We start from the raw sequence: 10,594 nt of genomic DNA, 5'->3' as shown, positions 1-10,594 counted from the left end.
GAGGTAAAGAAGTTATCCACGACAGCAGGAGGATCTGGCTGATTTGACTGGCTGTTAGGGGGATCCTGGGGGTCCTATCTTATGCATGGAGTAATTATTCTGGTTGTAATAATAATTACTTGCTGTCTGATTATCCGGTGTTTTAATATCTGCTGTAAAGTTATGATGGCTCGACTGATGCCAGTAGCCAGTGTAATCGCCGAAGAAGAAGCACACCTGATGGAAATACCTGAAGACACCAAGGATGAAGAAACAGACGACAATGACACCGACCACTATCTTTGAAGGGTAGCCTAGAGCTACAGGCAAGGTGGATATACGGAACATCAGGGAAGTAACATACCCCAAAGGACGAATATATGCTACTATCACTGTGGTCATCTGGATTTCGTAAACATCCTCCAGGACCAAAAGGGGGAATATTGTTGGAGCGGATTTTTGGACATATATTTGATTGTATACGGGACCAAACATTTGTTTTATTTTCCCCTTTAAATGAATTTTGTAAGGGACAATACTGATGCATTATGCTTTAAACAGTTAGACTTTAAGGCATGCTGGCCTTGAGTTAATGGAGATTGGAAAGTGAGATAATGAACACTGGAGAGTTAAGTGCTAGGTATGTTTGTTTATACCGGTGTCAAAAGCCTGCACTTGTTTATACTGCCCTGTCACAATGCAGGATGGGTTATATATCAAAAGCTTAGCCTTTGATAAGTCAAAGCTTTGTAGTGCTAAAGCATATATTGTAAAGTGACGTAATTTGTAAGATAAAAGGACTTCACTGCAGATACCAATTTGAGAAGATGGTTCAAAGACAGGGATCTTTAACACTTTGCCCAAAGCTTTGTCTCCGATTTAATAAACCTCTCTTTATATATATTATACAGTCTCAGAAATATTTTTCCACAACAATTACAGAATAAAGAAAGGTGCAAAAAACATACACACACATTTCTCACCTTTGTGCATCTCCTTATAACCCCCCTACGCAAGCTTATTCTGTAACTACGCCACAGTGTCTCCCCTGTGGCTGCCTCATGGGTCTGGGAAGACTGCTGCCTTTCAGGTGTAGAAGCTACAGATGTCCTTCGAGGACGCCCTCAACCAGCTATGGCCCTGGAAGGGCCAGCTGCAGATTGGGCAGCACCCTCCTTGGTGCGTTCAGTCGGCCTTGGCTCGGGCGAGTCCATGCTTCTAGGCAATGGCGGAGTGACAGTCTGGGGTCAGGACTGCTATGATCCTGAGAGAGCACATTATTATCATCCTGGTCCGAGGAGCTTGCGTCACTCCCCAAGAGCAGCACATCACCATTGCCACCACTCTGAGGGAGGTCAGGTTGTTGATGTGGCGCGACGCCGGAAGATCTCCCGTAGACTTTGGTGGACCCAGCCGCGATGGCAACATGCAGGTTTCACGTAGCATCCAGCTGAGACTGCTTGAGAGCAGACACAGTCTCAAAGCCACCAGAGACGACAGCAGTTAGATGTTCCGTGGCCTGTTGCCCAGAGTGCATAAGAGCGTTCTGAGCTTCCAGGGCCGCGGCCATCCTCTCCAAAGCAGCACTGATACGCTCATTCCCTTGTGCCTGTGCCGTAATGGCAGCTGCCACATCCGCAAAGAGTTATGGCATCACAGCTGGATCGTTACGGGCACTCTGGGAGTCCACCATCGTCTGCACACTGGCCATGATGGGCTCCATGCTATGCTTTCGACAATGCGGGAGGCAGACTCACCACTTACGACAAGTTTGCCGGCACCCTTGCCACTGCCCCAACATCTGGGAATGCATAGCCTCCACCCTACTTTTGTAAGCCCCAACATCGATGGGCTCATCTGAGTCCTCTTCAGCAGATCTCGCGTGCGCACTCTCCCCCTGGAGAGATGGCACCCGAGGTTATCTTTGCCCTTCACCATGCTGCAGGCCACTAGGCCCCGGTGCAAAACCCAGAGCAGACCCCTCTGCTATCTCTAACTGATCGGACCGCCTACTCCTAGTATCTGAGCTGGCGCGTGTGACTGTAGGAAGCAGTGACACGGTGCTGCCAGCAATGTCCCCCTCTTCCTCTGCCTCATCCGACCTCATGCCAACATATGGACTGGCTTCCAGGGTGTTGTCCAGGCTCGTGCTCCCAATGGCCTCTAGAGTATCCTCTTAGCTTTTCTCCAGGCTTTAGCTCCCAATGTCACCAGCCCCCTCATGACTCCCACTGTCTTCCTGGCTTGGAATCCAATATCCTCATGAACCTCTCCCTGGCCTCGACTCCCAGTGCCCTCAAGGTTGTCGCCCTGGCTTGCCATCCCACTCGCATCAGCGCTATGTCCCTGGCCTTGGCTCACAATCGGGCTCTCATCTGCAAGCATAAATGGCACAAGGGCTGCTATGAGGGGGAGGTAGGACATTGACGCTTGCAGGCTGCAATTTGCACACTGTCTTAAGCAAATGAATGGTAGGCGCTGGCGCTTTCAGGGAGAGTAGGCATTAAAGGAAGGTCTTCACTTACCCATGTTGAATAGATAAACACACTTTCATTAAGCTTTCAAAAAGCAAGATCTTTCGAAGATTTCTGAATTCAAAATTCTCTAAGGCACTCTGAACGCCACCGAGAACTGCTTTGTAATGTTCACGCTGGCGACAGAGAGTGCTGAGGTTCATTGTAACAGCAAAGGTGCTTAGTTTAACAACAACTGCATATGTCTTATCTGTTGGGGATGTAATTCATACCAGCACTAAATAAAATATGAAAAATTGCTTTCTTGTTCCATACTACTAACTCTCACTTTAAGAAAGAAAAGTACTTAATTGCTTGTGAAGTGCTTTGGGATGTCTCGAGCTGGTGAAAGGCACTATATGAATACAAGTTCTTTCTTCTCTCTTTTGATGTTTTTAAAAGTCCTTAGTTTATCAGAGATCGTTTTCTAGCTGTTTTTCTTGCTTTTGATTCTCTACCTGCTCATTCTGATTCAAACTAAATATAATGTAAACTAAATGGTACTGTTAGTGAAAATAAATTCACATAGACTCTGGTAAAGTAAGAGAGACAACTTTATTGCTAACAGAGCTCTGGGAGAAGAGTTGAGATCCCGCAACCTACGAGGACCTTCTCCCCAAGTGCCTGGTGTTGCGGGGTTATAAGCAGTTCACAGAGGGCAGAATACAATCATTTAAATTCATTTACATACAACCAATCAATCCATATGGCAATGCAATTCATTTACATACAACCAATCATATTGTTGCACAACTTTTTAGTCCTAGTGAAACCTGATAACATGGCGCGAGTTTGGGGGCCCTTCCTCTTTATCTTCTTTTGTGGTTAGTTATTCTGTTGCAAAGCTTTCTATGAAACAGTGGCCTGCACCTGGCCATGAGTCACTTGTTGCTGCAGAGTTCATATCAGCAGACAGCAGATAGGCTTCTTGGTACAAAGTTCATTTAGTGAAAAGGCATATAGTTGGCTTAACCCATCATGCTTTGCTATGTCCGAAAATCCAATCCAACAGTACAATTTTAAAGGGGGTGCAGCAACAGAGAGACAGACATTGGGGGTTCCCCTACACACATTTTGAAGGTAGCAGGACAAGTTGATGAAGCTGATAAAAAAGCATATGGGGTCCCTCACTTTATATGGAGAGGCAGGAAGTTATGCTAAAGCTTTATAAATCACTGGTTAGGCCTCAGCTTGAGTAATGTGTCCAATTCTGCTTTCCACTCTTTACGAAGGGTGTCAAGGCATTGGAGAGAGCGCAGTGGAGGTTTACTAGCATGATACCAAAGATGAGGGACTTCAGTTATGTGGCGAGACTTGAAAAATTGCAATTGTTGTTAGAGCAGTGAAGGTTAAGGGGAAATTTAATAGAGGCATTCAAAATTATAAGGGAGCTTGATAGAGTAAATGAGGAGAAAATGTTTCCACTGGCAGGTGGGTTGATAACCAAAGGACATCAATGTAAGATTATTGGCAAAAGAGCCAGCTGTTAAAAAAGCATGTGGGATCCTTGGCTTTCTAGGTGGAGACATAGAGAATTGGGCTCCTGTGGGCCTGATGTTAGTGCCTCTGGGGGTGCTAATAGGTGCATATTGGTTTTCACCCGGGGGGGTGGGGAGGAGGTGAGGTGGAGTGGGGGGGGGGACGCTACCGGCTCCCACAAAATTGCACGGGAGTTAGCAGAGGCACAAAACCGGCATCGCACCACGGGTAGCGCAGCACCCCGTTTTCTCTCTGCAACGGTCCATTTTCACCCAGCGGTGGACATTGGGCAGCACCCTGTGAGGCCGCCATGGGTGATGACAGCGCCAGCCTCACAGGTCGTGAACTGGGCCGCACTCCGCTCACAGGGAAAAAGTTAAAGGGGAGGTGCACGGCACCATTTTTTTCTCCTGGCCGACTGACTGGGCCGGTCTTCCATTCTTCATTTTGCATGGTTCGGGCCGCGATAGTACAGCCCGGCACTCCGGGTTGCGGCAATGGCACCCCGCATTCCCAGTGGCCTAGTGGAGGCCCCTTGCCCCACTGCAGAGCTCGCAGCATGCCCTCGCCTTTACTGGAAGGGGATGGCCTTGTGCTCGCGCCAGTGCTAGGCGGAGAGGCCGCGTAGGGCGTTGCAACATTCCTGCGCTTATCGCCCCAGTTCTGCCCCTGCACTCCACTTCCTCTCAGGAGCGGTTAGCCCAATATCGTGGTCAGGTCAGCACTTCTGCACCGGGCGCAGGAAGTCTTGCCTCGCCTTGGTTACTGCTCCCAAATGGGCGGGAAACCAATTTCAACCCCCATAGACTACAAAATTAAGGAAATTATGCTAAACCTTTAAAATTCACTGCTTAAGTCTCAGCTTGAGTAATGTATCCAATTCTGGTCACTACTGCGGGAGATAAGGAGATATATCTTCATGCAGTGAATTATTATGGTCTGGCATACATTGCCTGGGAACAGTAGCATAGTGGTTATGTTACTGGACTAATAATCCAGAGGCCTGGATTAATGATCTGGAGACATGAGTTCAAATTTCAAATCAAACATTGTGTAATTTAAATGCAAATGATTAAATAAATCTGGAATAAAAAGTTAGTATCAGTAAAGATGACCATGAAACTACTGGATTGTTACATAGAAAATAGATGCAGGAGTAGGCTATTCGGCCCTTCGAGCCTGCATCACCATTCAATTTGATCATGGCTGATCATTTAACCTCAGTACCCATTTCCTGCTTTCTCTCCATACCCCTTGATCCCTTTGGCCGTAAGGGCCATATCTAACTCCCTTTTGAATATATCTAATGAACTGGCCTCAACAACTTTCCGTGGTAGAGAATTCCACAAGTTAACCACTCTTTGAGTGAAGAAGTTTCTCCTCATCTCGGTCCTAAATGGCTTATCCCTGGAATATTCTTCCTGCCTCTAACCTGTCCAATCCCTTCAGAATTGTATATGTTTCTATGAGATCCCCTCTCATTCTTCTAAACTCCAGTGCATACAAGCCCAGTTGATCCAGTCTCTCCTCATATGTTAGTTCTGCCATCCCGGGAATCAATCTGGTGAATCTTCGCTGTACTCCCTCAATAGCAAGAACGACGTCCTTCCTCACATTAGGGGACCAAAACTGAACTCAATATTCCAGGTGTGGCCTCACCAAGGCTCTGTACAACTACAGTAAGACCTCCCAGCTCCTGTACTCAAATCCTCTAGCTATGAAGGCCAACATGCCATTTGCCTTCTTCACCGCCTGCTGTACCTGCATGTCAAACTTCAATGACTGATGAACCATGACACCCAGGTCTCGTTGCACCTCCCCTTTTCCTAATCTGTCACCCTTCAGATAATATTCTGTCTTCTTGTTTTTGCCACCAAAGTGGATAACCTCACATTTATCCACATTATACTGAATCTGCCATGCATTTGCCCACTCACCTAACCTGTCCAAATCGCCCTGCAGTCTTGTAGCAGCCTCCTCACAGCTCACACCACCAACCAGCTTAGTGTCATCTGCAAACTTGGAGATATTACATTCAATTCCTTCATCTAAATCATTGATGTATATTGTAAATAGCTGGGGTCCCAGCACTGAACCCTGAGGCACCCCACTGGTCACTGCCTGCCATTCTGAAAAGGACCCGTTTATTCCAACTCTCTGCTTCCTGTCTGCCAACCAGTTCTCTATCCACGTCAATACATTACCCCCAATACCATATGCTTTCATTTTGCACACTAATCTCTTGTGTGGGACTTTGTCAAAAGCCTTTTGAAAGTCCAAATACACCACAATCACTGGTTCTCCCTTGTCCACTCTACTAGTTACATCATCAAAAATTTCTAGAAGATTTGTCAAGCCTGATTTCCCTTTCATAAATCCATGCTAACTTGGACCGATCCTGTTCAAATGCACTGCTATTTCATCTTTAATAATTGATTCCAACATTTTCCCCACCACTAACGTCAGGCTAACCGGTCTATAATTCCCCGTTTTCTCTCTCCCTTCTTTGTTAAAAAGTGGTGTTACATTAGCTACCCTCCAGTCCATAGGAACTGATCCAGAGTCAATAGAATGTTGAAAAATGATCACCAATGCATCCACTATTTCTAGAGCCACTTCCTTAAGTAGCCTATCAGGCCCTGGGGAATTATCGGCGTTCAATCCCATCAATTTCCCTAACACAATTTCCTGACTAATAAGGATTTCTTTCAGTTCCTCCTTTTCGCTACACCCTTGAACCCCTAGTATTTCCGGAAGGTTATTTGTGTCATCCTTAGTGAAGACAGATCCAAAGTATTTGTTCAATTGGTCTGCCATTTCTTTGTTCCTCATTATAAATTCACCTGATTCTGTCTGCAATGGACCTATGTTGCTCTTCACTAATCTTTTTTTCTTCATATATCTCTCGAAGCTTTTGCAGTCAGTTATAAAAACCCATCTGCTATTCTCAGCCCCTCAAAATCAGCTTTTCTCCAATCTATTAAGAACATAAGAAATAGGAGCAGGAATAGGCCATATGGCCCCTCGAGCCTCCTGCACCATTCAATAAGATCGTGACCTCAACTCCACTTTCCCGCCCGATCTCCACATCTCTTGATTCTCCATAACTCCAAAAATCTACCTATCTTAGCCTTGAATATATTCAGAGACTCAGTATCCACAGCCCTCTGGGGCAGAGAATTCCAAAGATTCATCACCCTCTGATTGCAGAAATTCAGCCTCATCTCTGTCTTAAATGGCCTACCCCTTATCCTGAGACTGTGGCCTCTAGTTCTAGACACTCAAGCCACGGGAAACAACCTCCCAGCATTTCACCTGGCAATCCCCTTCAGAATCTTGTATATTTCAGTGAGATCACCACTCATTTTTCTAAACTCCAGAGAGTATAGGCCCATTCTACACAATCTCTCATCATAAGATAGCCCTCTCATCCCAGGAATCAATCTAGTGAACCTCCGTTGTATTTCAATTTAATTTAAATTCAGTTAATTAAATAAAAAATCTGGAATTTATTAGTATCAGTATGGGTGGCTATCAAACTACCTGATTGTTGTAAAAACCCATCTGGTTCACTAATGTCCTTTAGAGAAGGAAATCTGCTGCCCTTACCCAGACTAGCCTATCTGTGACTCCAGACCCACAGCAATGTGGTTGACTCTTAACTGCCCTCTGAAATGGCCTAGCAAGCCACTCAGTTGTATCAAACCACTAGGAAAAACAATAAGAATAAAACTGGATAGACCACCCGGCTTCAAGCTAGGCACCAGATTCAGACACAGAAAAGGCCCACCCAGCCCAGTCAACCTTGTAAAGTCCTCCTCATTCACATCTTGGGATTTGTGCCAAAATCGGGAGGGCTGTCCCACAGCCTAGTCCGGCATGCAGCAAGCCCTGGACAACATTCAGGCTTGGGCTGAAAGGTGGAAAGTGGCATTCGTGTCACATAAGAGAGAATCCAGCCGCGTCCCCATGACATTCAACAGGATTACCATTGCCGAATCCCCCACGATCAACATCTTAGGGGTCACTAGAAACTTAACTAGACCAGCCACATAAACACTGTGCAACAAGAACAGGTCAGAAGCTGGGTATTCTGAAGTGAGTGACTCACCTCCTGACTCCCCAAAGCCTTTCCACAATCTAAAAAGCACAAGTCAGGAGTGTGATGTCTGGATGAGTGCAGCTTTAACAACACTCAAGAAGCTCGACACCATCCCGGACAAAGCAGCCCGCTTGATTGGCTCCCCCATCCACCACCTTAAACATTCACTCCCTCCACCACCAGTGCACCGTGGCTTCATTGTGTAGCATGTATAAGATGCACTGCAGCAACTCGCCAAGGCTTGTTCGACAGCACCGACAAAACCCGCAACATCTACCACCTCGTGCAGCAGGCACATGGGAACAGCACCGCCCTCCAAGTCACACTCCATGTACAGGTGCAGCGTCGAGAATCTGGAGTTCTGGAATCCGGAATGTTCCAGAATCCGTACTCCAGACCAATCGGTGGTAGGGTCTTCCGGAATCCGTAAAATATTCCGGAATCCAGACCCGCTGACGCTGCCAACCTTGTGCTTCGCCTCGCCATCACTTGCATCGCTTGCCCCGCTCGCCGCTGCTGCCCTTACCTCGGGGCCTCCTCGCCGGCCCAAACAGCTCCTTGGCGGGATCCATCCGAACACCTCCTCGGTGACGGGTACGCTTGAACAGTCCTCCACGGTGGGACCACTCGAACAGTTCCTCCCTCCTTTCTGAGGTTCCAAAATCCGGAAATACCTGAATCTGGGCTCGGGTGTTTCCAGATTCGTGACATCAGAAAGATGATTGAAAGTCTGGAAAAGCCTGGAATCTGGAACGGCCTCGGTCCCGAGGGTTCCGGATTCTCGACGTTGCACCTGTATCACTGTTCTTTCATTCTCGCTGGGTCAAAATCCTTGAACTCCCTCCCTAACAGCACTGAGGGAGTACCTTCACCTCATGGACTGCAGCGGTTCAAGAATGTCACCACATTACAGAAAAGATGTGATTGCACTGGAAAGGGTGCAGAGGAGATTTACAAGAATGTTGCCTGGACTAGAAAATTTTGGCGATGAGGAAAGATTTGAGATGCTATTTTAAGAACATAAGAAATAGGGGCAGGAGTAGGCCATTTGGCTCCTCAAGCCTGCTCCACCATCTGATCATGGGCTCAGCTCCACTTCCCTGCTCACTCCCCATAACCCTTCACTCCCTTATCGTTCAAAAATCTGTCTATCTCAGCCTTAAATATATTCAATGACTCAGCCTCCACAGCTCTCTGGGGCAGAGAATTCCACAGATTTACAATCCACTGAGAGAAGAAATTCCTCTTCATCTCAGTTTAAAATGGGCAAACACTTATTTTGAAACTATGCCCCCTAGTTCTAGATTCCCCCATGAGTGGAAACATCATCTCTGCATCTATCTTGTAAAGCCCCCTCATTATTATATAATTTTCAATAAAATCACCTCTCATTCTTCGGAACTCCAATGAATACAGGCCTGTGCAACCTTTCTTCATAAGTTAACCCCTCGGGAATCTCAGGTTTTCTTTGGAACAGAGAAGGCTGAGGGGAGACCTTATTGAGGTGTATACAATAATGAGGGGCCTGGATAGAGTAGATATGAGGGACCTGTTTCCCTTGGCAGAGGGGTCAACAACCAGGAGACATAGATTTAAATTAATTGAGGGGAGGCTTAGAGGAGATATGAGGGGAGATTTGTTCACCCAGAGAGTAGTGGGGTCCTGGAACTCATTGCCTGAAAGGGTGGAAGAGGCAGGAATCCTCACTGTTGTGTACGTAAATAAACAGACTAACTGAAACAGGACTATAGGGCTGAAGTTTCCCCCTCCTTAAAAAACGGTGCATCTGACAGAGGTCCCTCAACTTCCTGGGAGAAAAACTGCGGCAAAAAGATAACCTGCAATTCTGGCCGATCCTTGGGGCTTCTTCAGCCGCAGCGTGGCGCAGGAGAGTGAGAGGGGGCGGAGCTAGGGACGTGCTGGCTAGAGAGAGCCGGCAGGGGGGCGGGGCTAGGGTCCAGCATCGGTTTTACTGCCGTCAGCGTTGCGCATGCGCGATGGAGCGGTCGCGCATGCACAATGGTCGATTTCAGCCATCTCCCTCCCTCCACTTCAGATGCCGTGTTCAGCACTCAGCACACCCCAGCAACCCCCTGCCTGCCGTGTTTAGTGTTCTGTCTCCACCACTGCCACCCCCCCCTACCCACCGCCTGCCAATTTCAGCCTTCTCCCTCCCTCCACTTCAGATGCCAGCATCCACCACCACCAGCCCACCCCCCATCCCAGCCTGCCGCGTTGAGCATTCTCCACCTCTCCCTTAGGATGCCGCATTCTCCCTCCCCTATCCCAGGTCGAAGGGACTCCCACACGGACAGCCGCGGACGATTTTTGTTCAAGCCTGAAGGCTCTGTGCCTCAATGCAAGGAGTATTCGTAATAAGGTGGATGAATTAACTGCACAGGCAGCAATTAATGAATATGATATAATTGGCATCACGGAGACATGGCTCGAGGGTGAATGAGGTTGGGAACTCAACATCCAGGGGTATTCGAGATTCAGGAAGGATAGACAGAAAGGAAAA

The sequence above is a fragment of the Pristiophorus japonicus genome, chromosome 4, assembly GCF_044704955.1.
Source record: "Pristiophorus japonicus isolate sPriJap1 chromosome 4, sPriJap1.hap1, whole genome shotgun sequence".
Classification (NCBI taxonomy): domain Eukaryota; kingdom Metazoa; phylum Chordata; class Chondrichthyes; family Pristiophoridae; genus Pristiophorus; species Pristiophorus japonicus.
This window is presented reverse-complemented; position numbering follows the sequence as displayed.